At 47.6% G+C, this 13655-nt stretch overlaps 2 non-coding genes across 2 annotated transcripts; both read right to left on the bottom strand.

Annotated features, from left to right (window-relative positions):
- Positions 1–8076: 8076 nt before the first annotated feature.
- trnaw-cca (transfer RNA tryptophan (anticodon CCA)) lies at positions 8077–8148 on the bottom strand. Its single transcript has one exon. It is a non-coding gene; the product is annotated as a tRNA-Trp (tRNA).
- Positions 8149–11427: 3279 nt separating this feature from the next.
- On the bottom strand, positions 11428–11501 carry trnan-guu (transfer RNA asparagine (anticodon GUU)). The gene has a single exon. It is a non-coding gene; the product is annotated as a tRNA-Asn (tRNA).
- Positions 11502–13655: the final 2154 nt, after the last annotated feature.

The following is a 13655-nucleotide window of genomic DNA, read 5'->3' as shown; positions in this document are numbered from 1 at the left end:
AGTGAAAGATACTGCTTCACAAAGTTGGGACTATGGAAGGGAAGCAGTGGTGGTGATTACTTTTGGTTGTTCACCTTGTGAATGTTCGCATTGCTGCGCATGTCCGTGTTAACGTCAGAACTGTGCAGCATGGCGGCGTCAGGTCCGCACAGTGCCAGGGGCGCAATGGATGACGCATCTGACTCCACCTACCTGTTTGAAATGCAGCTCACAGCTTATTCACACATCCCAATTAGTCTTTCTCATTGTCCTGAAGCTGGCATACGGTTTGAATTCCTGATCTGCGGGAACGAGACTATTTTCACTGTGTCGCGTCAGTAAGTGTCCCTGAGAACATTAGATCACGTCATAGCGCTGTCGGAGGAGGGGAAGCTGAAATAGTCCCACACGCTGCTCACGGGCACATTTCACTTTTCCCAACTCACCGCCCCAACACTGCGGCTCTTGGGAGTGGAAAGGGAACAAACGCCAAAACCCAGTCTCAGCTTTGTAAATCTTCAGGAAATAAGAAAACTGTTCATCCCTTCGGGTCTTCCATCCTGGGCTGACAACGTTGATTTTAAATGGCTGTCCAGTCAGTGCCGAATCGTTTTGGCTGAAAAAAATCTTCCTTATCTCATCCCAGCATTTCTTGCCACAGAGAACTGTGCGGCAGAGTTCATGTATATATTTCCTTGTATGGTATTTTGTAAATAACATTCGTTTGCTGGTTGTTTGTATCGGGTATTTCAGGTTCATTAGCCGCTGTTTAAGTGTGTTGGGCGGTTTGTGGGCTACCATGATGCTGAGAGGGTTGAGTTGTCTGGACATCATTTCCCAGATGTCTTTAATGTAAAGTAATGTGGCTAAGGTTTCTGCAGACGTTGTGTCTGCTTGTGTCAGTTTGTTGATGTGAAATCGGCACACTGGGTTTATTGGGTAGGCAAAAGTGAGGACTGCAGATGCTGGAAACCAGAGTTTAGATCAGAGTGGTGCTGGAAAAGCACAGAAGGTCAGACAGCTTCCGAGGAGCAGGAAAATCGATGTTTCAGGCAAAAGCCCTTCATCAGGAATAGAGGCAGGACCCCTTCCAGGGTGGAGAGATAAATTGGGGGTGGGGTGTGCTGGGCCAAAGGTAGCAAAGAGTACAATAGGTGAATGGGGGTGGGGATGGAGGTGACATATCAGAGAGCAGGGTGGTGCGGATAGGTGGGGAGGGAGATTGGCAGGTAGGACAGGTCATGAGGACAGCGCTCAGCTGGAAGGTTGGAACTGAGGTAAGGTGGGGGGAGGGGAAATGAGGAAACTGGTGCAGACCACATTGTTGCTCTGGGGATGAATGTATCCGAGGCAGAAGTTGGGACGTTCTTCCTCCAGGCATCGGGTGGGGAGGGAGCGGCGATGGAGGAGGCCCAGGACATGCATGTCCCTGGCAGAGTGGGAAGGGGAGGTTGAAATGTTGGGCCACAGGGCGCTGGGGTTGATTGTTGCGGGTGTCCTGGAGATGTTCCCTCAAACGCTGTGACTTGACTCTGCGGCGGGGCTCCAGTCTCCCCAATGTAGAAGAGACCGCATCGGGAGCAATGGCTACACGAAATGACATTGGTGTTAGCCTTCTAACTTCGTGACTCGGGTTCGACTTCCGGGCAGGGAAGCAATTTTCAGGAGAGCTGTCCAGCTTTGCCTGTGTCTCCCTGGTGGTCAAGTGGTTCGGATTCGGCGCTTTCACCGCTGCGGCACGGGTTCAATTCCCGGTCAGGGAAGCAAATTTCAGTGTGTTGCTTGGCTCTCCATTCTCCTTAAAAGCGCTGTACAGTTACTATTTGGTCTTCGTAGTCACTGGGTGCTGCACTGTGTCTTGTTTCGTTGAAATAGTGCCCTCGTTCAGAAATGTTTGTATGTGTAGAGATGATTACTTCTGTAGCTAAGTACTTGGTTCGCGTGTGCTGTTTTCCTGTAGAGGCTGTTTTGAATTTATCATTGATTGTTCGGTGGACTGTACATCTAGAAATGGCACTTTGTTGTTGTCCTCTTTTGTGAATTTTATGCCAGTAAGGAGATTGTTGATGGTGTTGTATGTTTCCTCTAATTTGTTTCATTTTTTGATGACAGAAGTGTTTCATGGGCGTTTCGTTGATTTGTTTGTAGGGCTTGTTACTGAATATGAAGTGGGTGGTAAGGTATAGTTCCACGAGGTTGACAGTGTTATCTTTGCTGCTGAAGTTGGTTCTGTGTTTTCGTCTTTAGTTCTTCGAGTCGTGTCTTTAGTTTTCTTTGGCCACGTTGATGTTAATGGATGTGAACAGGGCTGTTATGTCAAAGGACAACATTATTCCATCCTCTTCTATCTTCGTGTCTTTGGTGTTCGGGAATTCTTGGATGGAGTAAATGGAGTGGCATGAATCTTCGACTTGGTGTTTTAGTCCTCAGTGGAGGCCTTTGACAAGTCTGTATATTGGTGTTCCAAGTAGTGAGACTATGGCCTGAGGGGGGCTCCTAGTTTGAAAAAGAGGAGAACAACAATAAACTGCATTCTTAGATGTCACAGTAGAGCGAACAGTCAATGGTGAACTTCAAACTAGCATCTACAGAAAAACAACACACACAAACCAAATACTTAACCACAGAAGCAATCATCCCAACACCCACAAACGAAGCTGCATCAGGACATTATTTCAACGAGCCACTACACACTGCAGCACAGAGAAACTACGAAGACCACAAGAGAAATACGTATATAGTGTATTTAAGGAGAACGCGTCCGCAATAAACCCATTCCGCCGATTTCTCACTGATGCTTCCAAGCTCACTCTCAAAAATTCGGTTTGTCCCTCCATTCTTTCCTGTTTGTTTTTTGTGGGTTTTGAAAGCGTTCCCAATCCTCTGACTGAGTATTGGAGTTGGGAAGGTAAAAACAATGACTGCAGATGCTGGAAACCAGATGCTGGATTAGTGCTGCTGGAAGAGCACAGCAGTTCAGGCAGCATCCAAGGAGCTTCGAAATCGACGTTTCAGGCAAAAGCCCTTCGTCAGGAATAAAGGCAGTGAGCCTGAAGCATGGAGAGATAAGCTTATGTCTCCATGCTTCAGGCTCACTGCCTTTATTCCTGACGAAGGGCTTTTGCCTGAAACGTCGATTTCGAAGCTGCTTGAATGCTGCCTGAATTGGAGTTGGGAAGTTATGTTGTGGCTGTACAGGACATTGGTGAGACCACTTTTAGAATATTGTGTGCAATTCTGGTGTTCCTCCAATCAGAAGGATATTGTGAAATTTGAAAGGGTTCTGAAGCACCAATGGGTCCACAGAGGGGAAGAGGCCCTTCTGCTGCCCTGAGTGTGGGAAGGCCTTCAGTGATTCCTCTGCCCTGCTGACGCACCAGTTGGTCCACACCAGGGAAGGCTGTTCTCCGGCCCCAAGTGCGAGATGGCCTTCAGCAGTTATTCCCACCTGTTGAGACACCAGTGGGTCCACACTGAGAGGCCGTTCTTCTGCCCCAACTGCAGGAGGGGCATTGCTCTTTCCTCCGACGTACTGGCCCATTGGTGTGTCCAAATGGTAGAGAGGTCGTTCAGTTGCCTATGTGCAGGAAGGACTTCAGCAATTCCTCGTCCCTGCTGAGGCACCAGTCTATCCACACCGGGGAGAAGCCGTTCTCCTGCCCCGAATGTGGGAAGGTCTTTACCTGCTCCTCCACACTGCTGAATCTCCAGCTGGACCACACGGGGGTTTGGGGGTGGGGTGGGGGGGGGGAGAGTGGCGGAGGAGGGGAGGCCATTCTGCTGCCCTAAGTGTGGGAAAGCCTTCAGCAATTCCTTTGCCCTACTGAAGCACCAATGTGCCCACACCTGGGAGATGCCCTCCAGCTGGACCGAGTGTGGGAAGAGGTTTTAGTTTTCCTACAACTTGCGGAAGCACCAGCGGGGGCACCAGCGCTCCCAGCAATCAGATCCTACCAGTGATGATGCCTTCAGTCACCTCCCAGGTCTGAACCTCCTGCCAGTTCTGACAGTGGGTGCAGTGGGAGAGTAGGTGGGCTGTTTTAGTCTTCTGCTGGACTGCCTTTGCCTTCCCGACACCCCACAATCACAACTCCATGATGGCTCAGGGTTAGCACTGCTGCCTCATGGCACCAGGAACCCAGGAATAATTCCACCCTTGGGAGTCTGTGTGCAAGTTAAGGAGGGTAGGAAAATGGATCTGAGTGGGTTAGTTTTCGGAAGATCAGTGCAGATGTGTTCGGCTGAAGGACCTGTTTCCACATTGTGGGGGTTCTATGATTCTGTGAGCTTTGCCTTCAGTGGACACTGTTGCTCATTGAGCCCGGGACTGCACATTGCTAATGAAATGAACCAGAGAAACCTCAGACCGCAAGACCATCGGAGAAGAAGTTTGGCCGACTCTGCCATTCGTTAGTCACAAAAGTATTGGATGAGATTAGCTACAGTGTGGAAACAGGCCATTTGTCCCAACAAGTCCACACCGACCCTCCGAAGTGTAACACATCCAGACCCATTTCCCTCTGACTAATGTACCTAACTCTATGGGCAATTAAGCATGGCCCATCCACATGACCTGCACATCTTTGGTTTATGGAAGAAAACAGGACCACCCAGAGAAAACTCACTCAGACATTGGGGGAAAGTGCAAAGTCCTCACAGACAGCCACCCAAGGCTGGAATCAAATCTGGGTCCCCAGCACTGTGAGGCTGCAGTGGTAATCACTGAGCCACTACATATTGCAACCCGAAGTTGGGAAGCCGGGGGTTGGGAGAATACAGCAAGCCAGGCAGCACCAGGATGTGGAGTAGTCAGCGTTTTGGGTATAAACCCTTCTTCATGACTGAAAGAGTGACTTATCTATGAGAAAAGATTTACATGAATGTTGCTGGGGGTTGGAGGGCTTGAGCTGCAGGGAGCGGCTGAATAGCGTGGGGTTGTTTTCACTGGAGCATCGGAGGCAGAGAAGTGACCTAATAGCGGTTATAAAATCATGAGGGGCATGGACAGTGTAATAGACAATGTCCTTTCCTTGGGTAGGGGAGTCCAGAACTAGAGGGCATAAGTTTAGGGTAAGAGGCGAAACAAATTAAAGGGACAACTTCTTCATGCAGAGGGTGGTATATATATGAAATGAGCTGCCAGAGTATATGGGTCAGGTGCTGTCAAATGGGACTAGATTAATATAGGATAACAGGTCAGCATGGACAAGTTGGACCGAAGGGTCTGTTTCCATGCTGTACGTGTCTCTGACTACTAGTCCTGATGTAAGTTTAAAATAGAGTCCAAGTAACTTTGAATAGTTCAATCTTGTTGAGCTCACCTCCTGAAAAGTTTCAGATGAATCCCTCTGAGAGATACTGTTTAAACATGCTGAGTTGGACAAAGTATCCCATCAAGTTCAACACAAACCCAGAGTTGAAGAAGTCAGAAGTCAGAAGACCAAGGGGACCAAAACTGATCACAATATTCCAGGTGCAGTCTCATCAACGTCCTGTATAACTACAACATAACTTGCCAACATCTATACTCAATTCCCTAACTGATGAAGGCCAGTGTGCTGAAACCTTTCTTCACTGCCTTGTGTACTGATGTAATCAGAGATATAGGACCTACTTTAAACTGATCCACGATCCAGCTGCTGGGAGCACAGAAGTAGAGTAGTGCTGCGTGAGTGTGCTGGGTCGATAACCCAGAGGACGATGGGTAAAAATCATGTGAGTCTGTTGCTCAATATCTCTGTAAGCTGCTTTCATATACAAAGGTTCTCTGTTCTGCATCTTGCCTTTGCATCTGTTTCCCAAAGCTTCTTCAGTGGAGGCGTGGCCGCTGGAGCCCAGGAGTTCAACAACCCCCCGGCGCTGGAGGATGGTCCAAGCTCCAAGAAGCGAGAGGGGGCGGGGGGGGGTGGGGAGGCGGGGGTAAGGCTGGAAGCTGGATTTGCTCAATGCTTGTATTTTTAACTCATTTAAATGGTACCTACTGTATGGGGCTATGGTGTACATTAAAACCGAAGGATCATATCAGAGTGTTTATATTTAGCAGTGGTAGTTGGTAAAATGCACACTCTGGGGGAGCACTTTCTATGATGCTGCATTTCTTGCCTTCTGCCCTTCCCCCATTTCTTATCTCCCATCTTGATTTTATATTTTTTTGGTCAAATTTAATTTCAGATTAATCAGACTTGCGATTCACTATGTGCTATTAATTTGTTTGTTCGAATATTTCAAGTCAAAATTAATGCTGTAATTTAATTTCTGATGTCAGAGTTTGACATTGAATGTGCAGGTGTAAATACCAGTAAGTTGTGAAAATAAATCAAGAACTTGTGGTTTTTAACAAAAAGAGCAGTTCACTGATATTCATGGCATCGTCTCATTTGGGAGTGATGATTCAAATCTGACCAACAAACCGTTTCATGCAGTCATCCAATTGAATAAAAATTTTCTTTAATTTATTAAAAGAAAATAATTCTGGCAGGCTAAGACTTATGCAATCTATTTATAAGATCATGTCCATTGCTCGCAATATGGTCTCAACCACATTGGGGAAACTGGATGCCAACTAACCGAATATTTCAGGGAACAACTCTTGGACTCTAATTCTAACCGACACACCGCCCTGTGGCTGAACACTTTATCCCACCCTCCTCTTGCTTATCTCTCCACGTTTCAGACTCACTGCCTTATTCCTGATGAAGGGCTTTTGCCCGAAACGTCGATTTCGCTGCTCGTTGGATGCTGTCTGAACTGCTGTGCTCTTCCAGCACCACTATTCCAGTATTTGGTTTTCAGCATCTGCAGTCATTGTTTTTACCACTTTAACTCCCCCTTCCATTCCACCAAGGACATGCAAGTCCTGGGCCTCCTCCACTGCCAACCTCTTCCGACCCGACACTTGTAGGAAAAACACCTCAACTTCTGCTTTAGGACCCTCCAACTACATGGTATCAATGCAGATTTCATCAGTTTCCTTATTTCCTCTCCCCCACCTTGTCCCAGATCCAACCTTCCAAATTCGACACCAACCTCTTGACCTGTCATACCTGTCCACCTTGCTTCTCACCTATTTGCTCCACCCTCATCTCTGACCTATCACCATCAATCCCTACCTCCATCTACCTATTGCACTCCCAGCTGCCTTCCCTCCAGCCCCACTTCCTTCCCATTTATCTCTCAGCCCCCTTGGGCCACCCTTTATTCCTGATGAAGAGCTTATGCTCTAAACCAAGACTGTGATGAAGCAACATCCTCAACAAGTAGGAAATAGCTCCCAAGTCAGATTTCATCCCCTCTTCTGTTTCCCAGTTCTTTCAGAAATAAGGAATGTCTTTTTCTTCCACTAGAAAGTGGTCTTCCACTTTGCGCTGTCTGAAGTGTTATCCCTCACCACTCCTTCAGCCACCTTTTAAGAATCCTTTCAACCTGTTTTTCTAACAATTGTGGAGGTGACCAAAAGCAAACATTTCACTTCTCCTCAATGTCCCATTTCTCCTCCTAAGAGCCATTTTGTCATGTTGTCTCTGTTACAAACAGCCAAGTGCACTTGGTTTCTGAATTGAAATTTTGCCATTGAAGTGAACAGGATTAATATTTATCGATGGCTAGCTGTGTTTGCACAAACTGTAATTATCCACCAATACGATGTCTTTTGTTCCACCAAAACTGGAAACAATGATCTGTGTTTCGATTGCAGTCCGATGTAGAAAATCATCCCAGCGATCTTCACGTTATTCTAGTTTTCTGAGGCCATAACATCATTCCGTGGCAGTTTGATGTGACTAAAACCTGGATGGAAATCTCTGGATTCTGTTGTAAAAGTATCGGTATAATGTGATTCACACTGCGCGGTCACCAACTGAACGAAGCGGCTGTGTGTTGAAATCCCGTGATGAACAGTTTGTGTTCGACTTGTCATATTGCGGGGAGCTCAGCATTTCCCCAAACAATGGGCACCCCACCTCCCTGACACAGTGTTCACAAATCAAACTGACAGCAAAGATTCATGCATGATCGAAAGTGTCCACAACTTTTGACACAACAGATATACGGAGTGAACGTACTCTTTTCTTCATTGGAAATGTTCGACGTTGATTGTAGTGAGCTTGACGTGATTTGAACACACAACCTTCTGAAGTGGAGTCAGACGCGCTACCGTTGCGCCACAAGCTCACAGATGGCCCATGCGCTCTCTTCATGCTTAAGGGAAGTGATCGCACTACAATGATTTTACGTTCATGTCTGTTCTGTTTCTCCCCCTTCTCCTTCTGTCTCTCGAAACAATTTCCAACTCTCTCTCAATAAAAATCTGAAAGAACTGCGGGTGCTGTATATCAGGAACAAAAAACAGGAGTTGCCGGTGACCCTTCCACAGAACAGATGGTGATTTGGAAAATGTCGGTTTATATGCAGGAGATATTGTGGGAGGAAGGCGGAGATCAGGACAGAGCCCAAAGCGAGGGAAGAACTGTTGGACAGAAAAAGGAGTTGATAACGATCTGCGTGAGAGGGTGAATAACTGTTAATGGAGACTGTTCGTGGCGAAGTAGTGTGGAATGACAGACTATGTGATAACAAGGCTTGGTGTGTGTGGAAGGGACGAGGATACTATGGAGTTCAGGTCCTAGAATTATTGAATTGGATATTGGGACCAGAGGGATGTGTGGTCCCCAAGTGCAATATTCGGTGCTCTTCGTTCTGCTGGTGCTGAGCTTCGCTGGAACACAACAGCAAACCTGAGACAGAGATGTTGGCCAGGGAACAGGGTGGGGTGTGGAATTGGCAGGCAACTGGAAGCTCAGGGTCTTTTTTGCAGGCAGAACGTAGATGTTCTGTGCAGCAGTCACCCAGAGAATGGGCAGCCCAAAAAACACACTGCAAATTGCTCCCCTGACCGGGAATCGAACCCGGGCCGCAGCGGTGAAAGCACCGAATCCTAACCACGAGACCACCAGGGAGATAGCAGCGAAGTTTGACAGCTCTACTGAAAATTGCTTCCCTGCCCGGAAATCGAACCCGGGTCACGGGAGTTCGAAGGCTTCCACCAAAGTTGTTTCTTGTATCCATTGCTCCCAATGCGGTCTCCTCTACATTGGGGAGACTGGAGCCCCGTCGCAGAATCAAGTCACAGCGTTTGAGGGAACATCTCCAGGACACCCGCAACAATCAACCCCATCGCCCTGTGGCCCCACATTTCAACCTCCCCTCCCACTCTGCCGAGGACATGCAGGACCTGGGCCTCCTCCATCGCCGCTCCCTCCCCACCCGATGTCTGGAGGAAGAACGCCCTAACTTCTGCCTCGGATACATTCAACCCCAGGACATCGATGTGGACTGCACCAGTTTCCTCATTTCCACTCCCCCCACCTTACCTGAGTTCCAACCTTCCATCTGAGCGCTGTCCTCAGGACCTGTCAATCTCCCTTCCCACCTATCCGCTCCACCCTCCTCTCTGACCTGTCACCTTCGTCCCCAACCCCATTCACCTATTGTACTCTTTGCTACCTTTGGCCCAGCACCCCCCAATTTATCTCGCCACCCCTGGAAGCGTCCTGCTTCCATTCCTGATGAAGGGCTTTTGCCCGAAACGTCGATTTTCCTGCACCTCGGAAGTTGTCTGACCTGCTGTGCTTTTCCAGCACCACTCTGATCTAAACTCTGGTTTCCAGCATCTACAGTCCTCACTTTTGCCTACCCAATAAACCCAGTGTGCCGATTTCACATCAACAAATAGACACAAGTAGACACAACGTCTACAGAAACCCGAGCCACATTACTTTACATGAAAGACATCTGGGAAATGATGTCCAGACAAATCAAACCTCTCAGCATCATGGTAGCCCACAAACCTACCAACACACTTAAACAGCGGCTAATGAACCTGAAATACCCGATACAAACAACCAGCAAACGAATGTTATTTACAAAATACCATACAAAGAAATATATACATGAACTCTGCCACACAGGTCTCTCTGGCAAGAAATGCTGGGATGAGATAAGGAAGATTTTTTTCAGCCAAAACGAGTCGGCACTGACTGGACATCCATTTAAAATCAAGGCTGTCAGCCCAGGATGGAAGATCCGAAGGGATGAACAGTTTTCTTATTTCCTGAAGATTTACAAAGCTGAGACTGGGTTTTGGTGTTTGTTTCCTTTCCACTCCCAGGAGCCGCAGTGGTTGGGGCGGTGTGTTGGGGAAAGTGAAATGTGCCCGTGAGCAGCGTGTGGGACTATTTCAGCTTCCCCTCCTCCGACAGCGCTATGACTTGACTCTGATGTTCTCAGGGACATTTCCTGACGCGAGACAGTGAAAAGAGTCTCGTTCCTGCAGATCGGGAATTCAAACCGTATGCCGGCTTCAGGACAATGAGAAAGATTAATTGGGGTGTGTGAAGAAGCTGTGAGCTGCATTTCAAACAGGTAGGTGGAGTCAGATGCGTCATCCATTGCGCCCCGGCCCTGTGCGTCACTGACGCCGCCATGCTGCAGAGTTCTGACGTTAACACGGACATGCGCAGCAATGGGAACATTCACAAGGTGAACAACCAAAGATAATCACCGTCACTGCTTCCCTTCCATAGTCCCAACTTTGTGAAGCAGTATCTTTCACCGGGAAATAAAACACCTTTATCCTCAGGTGCCTGCTTAACTTCGATCACGACTTCACGCCCCTCACTGTTCTAGTCTCATTTCCAAACTCTTGGCTCATCGCCTCAATAGCAGCTCTGTGGGTATCTGCTTGTTCCACCCTGTCAGGCAGTGGGTTGCAGATTCCCGACCAGTGCCAATGTGATTGAAATATTTCAACCCGTCCACTGGTTGCATTAAAAAAAAACCGTGGAACAATCTCCCTTTTCTTTTGATGTCGTTTCTCAACTGTAGTCGGCAGGGATCACACCTGCGTGTGGGAACCGCAATGGATTTCATGTCCATCGCATTCACCACTCGGCCCACCAATACAGAACCACACTGACAGCTTCATTTCCCAGGTCTATCTGCCTGTGGAGCTGCGAAAGAGTAAATCATTGCAGAGTTTGTTTGAATCCAATCACTTCACAGGTTTCGAAAGGGTTAAATATCTGCAAATGGCGAGTCTGAGTGTTTCATCCCGAAAGATGAAATGGACGTTCAGTCAAAAACAGATATTGCAGGAGCAACTCAGCAGGTCAGGCAGCATCTGTGGAAAGAGAATCAGAGACAACATTTCAGAACTCGTTTTTTACCTCATCCAAGTACAGCCAAACCTGCTGAGTTTTTCCAGCAGTTTCTCTTTCTGTCTCGGATTCTCAGCATCCGCAGTCCTTTACGTTAGAAATTCAATAAATTCAGAAACCCCTTTGTGCTGCCTCAGTGGAAAAGATTTCCGTTTGGGAAACATTTTCCTGAAACCATGAAAAACGTGCACATTCGCAGCCAAGAAAGCGGTAGGAGCGAGAACACGAAGCACTCCGTCCCTGGGTGGTCTCGAACCACCAACCTTTCGGTTAACAGGCGAACGCGCTGACCAATTGCGCCACAGAGACAGGTCCCAGCATGGCCCGCAAAGTGTCTTTGAGGAACCTACTATTCAATTCATAATTCAACCCGCCCCGCCCAAAATTACCATTGTCTTCTATCAGTTTTAATTTTCCATAATAAAGCCTTGGACATTCATTATGGAGACATGGCGACAGCCTGATCCCACGATCTGCAGGCACATCCATGACACTAGGAACGAGCTCTCCTACACCGGAGCGATCGCCCTCCAAGCCTTTCAGTTTTTGCCTCTTCCCGAATTTTCTCATTGGCCCCGAGCCGAGAATGGGTTTGAATTCCTGATGTGCAGAGAATTCTTTCAATGTCTCGGGTCAGTTCATCTCCGGAGAATATCAGAGTCAATCGGCCTCTTAAACAAGGGGACGGTGTCTGGACTGTCTCTGCTCAGTCGGACAGTTCATCCTTCATTCTCCTCGAATTCCACTTCCCAAAGAGTTTCTAAAGATTCACAAAGCTGGAGACTGGGATTTGTGTTTTACTTCCTGAACATTTTTCCACCTGCTAACTGACAATATTTTGCCAAAACCTCTTCCCCATTGTAACACATGCATCATGTTCAGGGATGAGCAATTTCCATTTTGTGGAGACATTCCCAAGTTTGGGAATGCTCTCTTTGGAGCAAAGATGGTTAACTGGAGATTTCCAGGGGCTGTTGGCAATGATGGGAGAAGACGTGGTGTTTTCGCTGCTCGTTGGATGCTGCCTGAACTGCTGTGGTCTTCCAGCACCACTAATCCAGTATTTGGTTTTAAGCATCTGCAGTCATTGTTTTTACCTTGTTGATTTTACCCCAACTGCGAATCCTCTTGCAAGGATGCCTGCCTTGAAGAAGTTTTCCTCCTCTCTCTACAAGAATCTCAGGGAGTCCCTCTCCCACTGCAACTCCCAGGTCATTTCCTCTGCTCTGAAGCTCTTCAACCATGTTGTGAAACAAACTCGGTACCAGAGCCACATTTGCCTAGTTTTAAACTTCCAGCTCAGTTACTGTCTCCTTGACTTGTCCGACCTGCCTATCTTCTTTTCCACCTATCCACTCCACCCTCTCCTCCTTGACCTGTCACCTTCATCTCCTCCCCCACTCACCCATTGTACTCTATGCTACTCTCTCCCCACCCCCACCCTCCTCTAGCTAATCTCTCCATGCTTCAGGCTCACTGCCTTTATTCCTGATGAAGGGCTTTTGCCCGAAACGTCGATTTCGCTGCTCGTTGGATGCTGCCTGAACCGCTGTGCTCTTCCAGCACCACTAATCCAGTATTTGGTTTTCAGCATCTGCAGTCATCGTTTTTACCTGAATGATCAGAAGAACCTATTGCCACTGACTAGGGTCAGTTTCCAGAGGACAGGGATTGCAGTTCTTTAATGGAAAGCAGCATTTGTGTAGAACAAACACAGCGAATACTGCAGAAAGCCAACGGGAGGAGTAGCATCAGTGGAAAGGTAAACAGAGCCGACGTTTTGAGTGTGCTACGCTTTTTGTTCAGAACTCAGTGTTTTGCCTCTTCCCGAAGTTGGTCCAGGTCTGTGTCTCAATTGGCAAACCCATGGCAAGTGCAGTGCTGCAATGTGAAGTTATAGCCTTTGCTGTTTAAAAAAAAGCAGTGCATTGTTGAAATGGTGACATATTGGAATGTGGAGAAAGTGAGGACTGGAGGTGAAAGTCGAAAAATGTGGCACTGGAAAAGCACAACAGGTCAGGCAGCATCTGAGGAGCAGGACAGGGAACGTTTCGGGCACAAGCCCTTCATCAGGAATGATGTATGGATGTACTAAGGGGTCTCAGAGTCCCTCCACACCAGTCAATGCCAGTTGTCGGGCAGATGCAGCAGGCAATGAGCGAGGCAAGTGATATATTACGAAGAGGAATTGAGTTCAGAAGTGGGGTCATTGAACATATTCAAGGCTAAGTTCATCTGAGTTTTGAACAACAAAGAAGTGGATGCTTATCGGGGGAGGTAAGAAAATGGTTTTAAGAACAGTACAGGTCATTCACAGAGTCTGACAGCACTGAACAGACCCTTCATCCAACTAGCCCGTGCTGAGTATATTCTCAAACTAAACTCGGCCCACCTACCAGTGTTTGGCCCATAAACCTTCGAAAGTTTCGTATTCATGTACTTATCCAAATATCTTTTCAACGT

Source organism: Chiloscyllium punctatum, chromosome 36, assembly GCF_047496795.1.
Source record: "Chiloscyllium punctatum isolate Juve2018m chromosome 36, sChiPun1.3, whole genome shotgun sequence".
In the NCBI taxonomy this organism is placed as follows: Eukaryota; Metazoa; Chordata; class Chondrichthyes; order Orectolobiformes; family Hemiscylliidae; genus Chiloscyllium; species Chiloscyllium punctatum.
The sequence above is the reverse complement of the archived record's forward strand: the minus strand, read 5'-3'. Positions and strand labels throughout refer to the sequence as shown.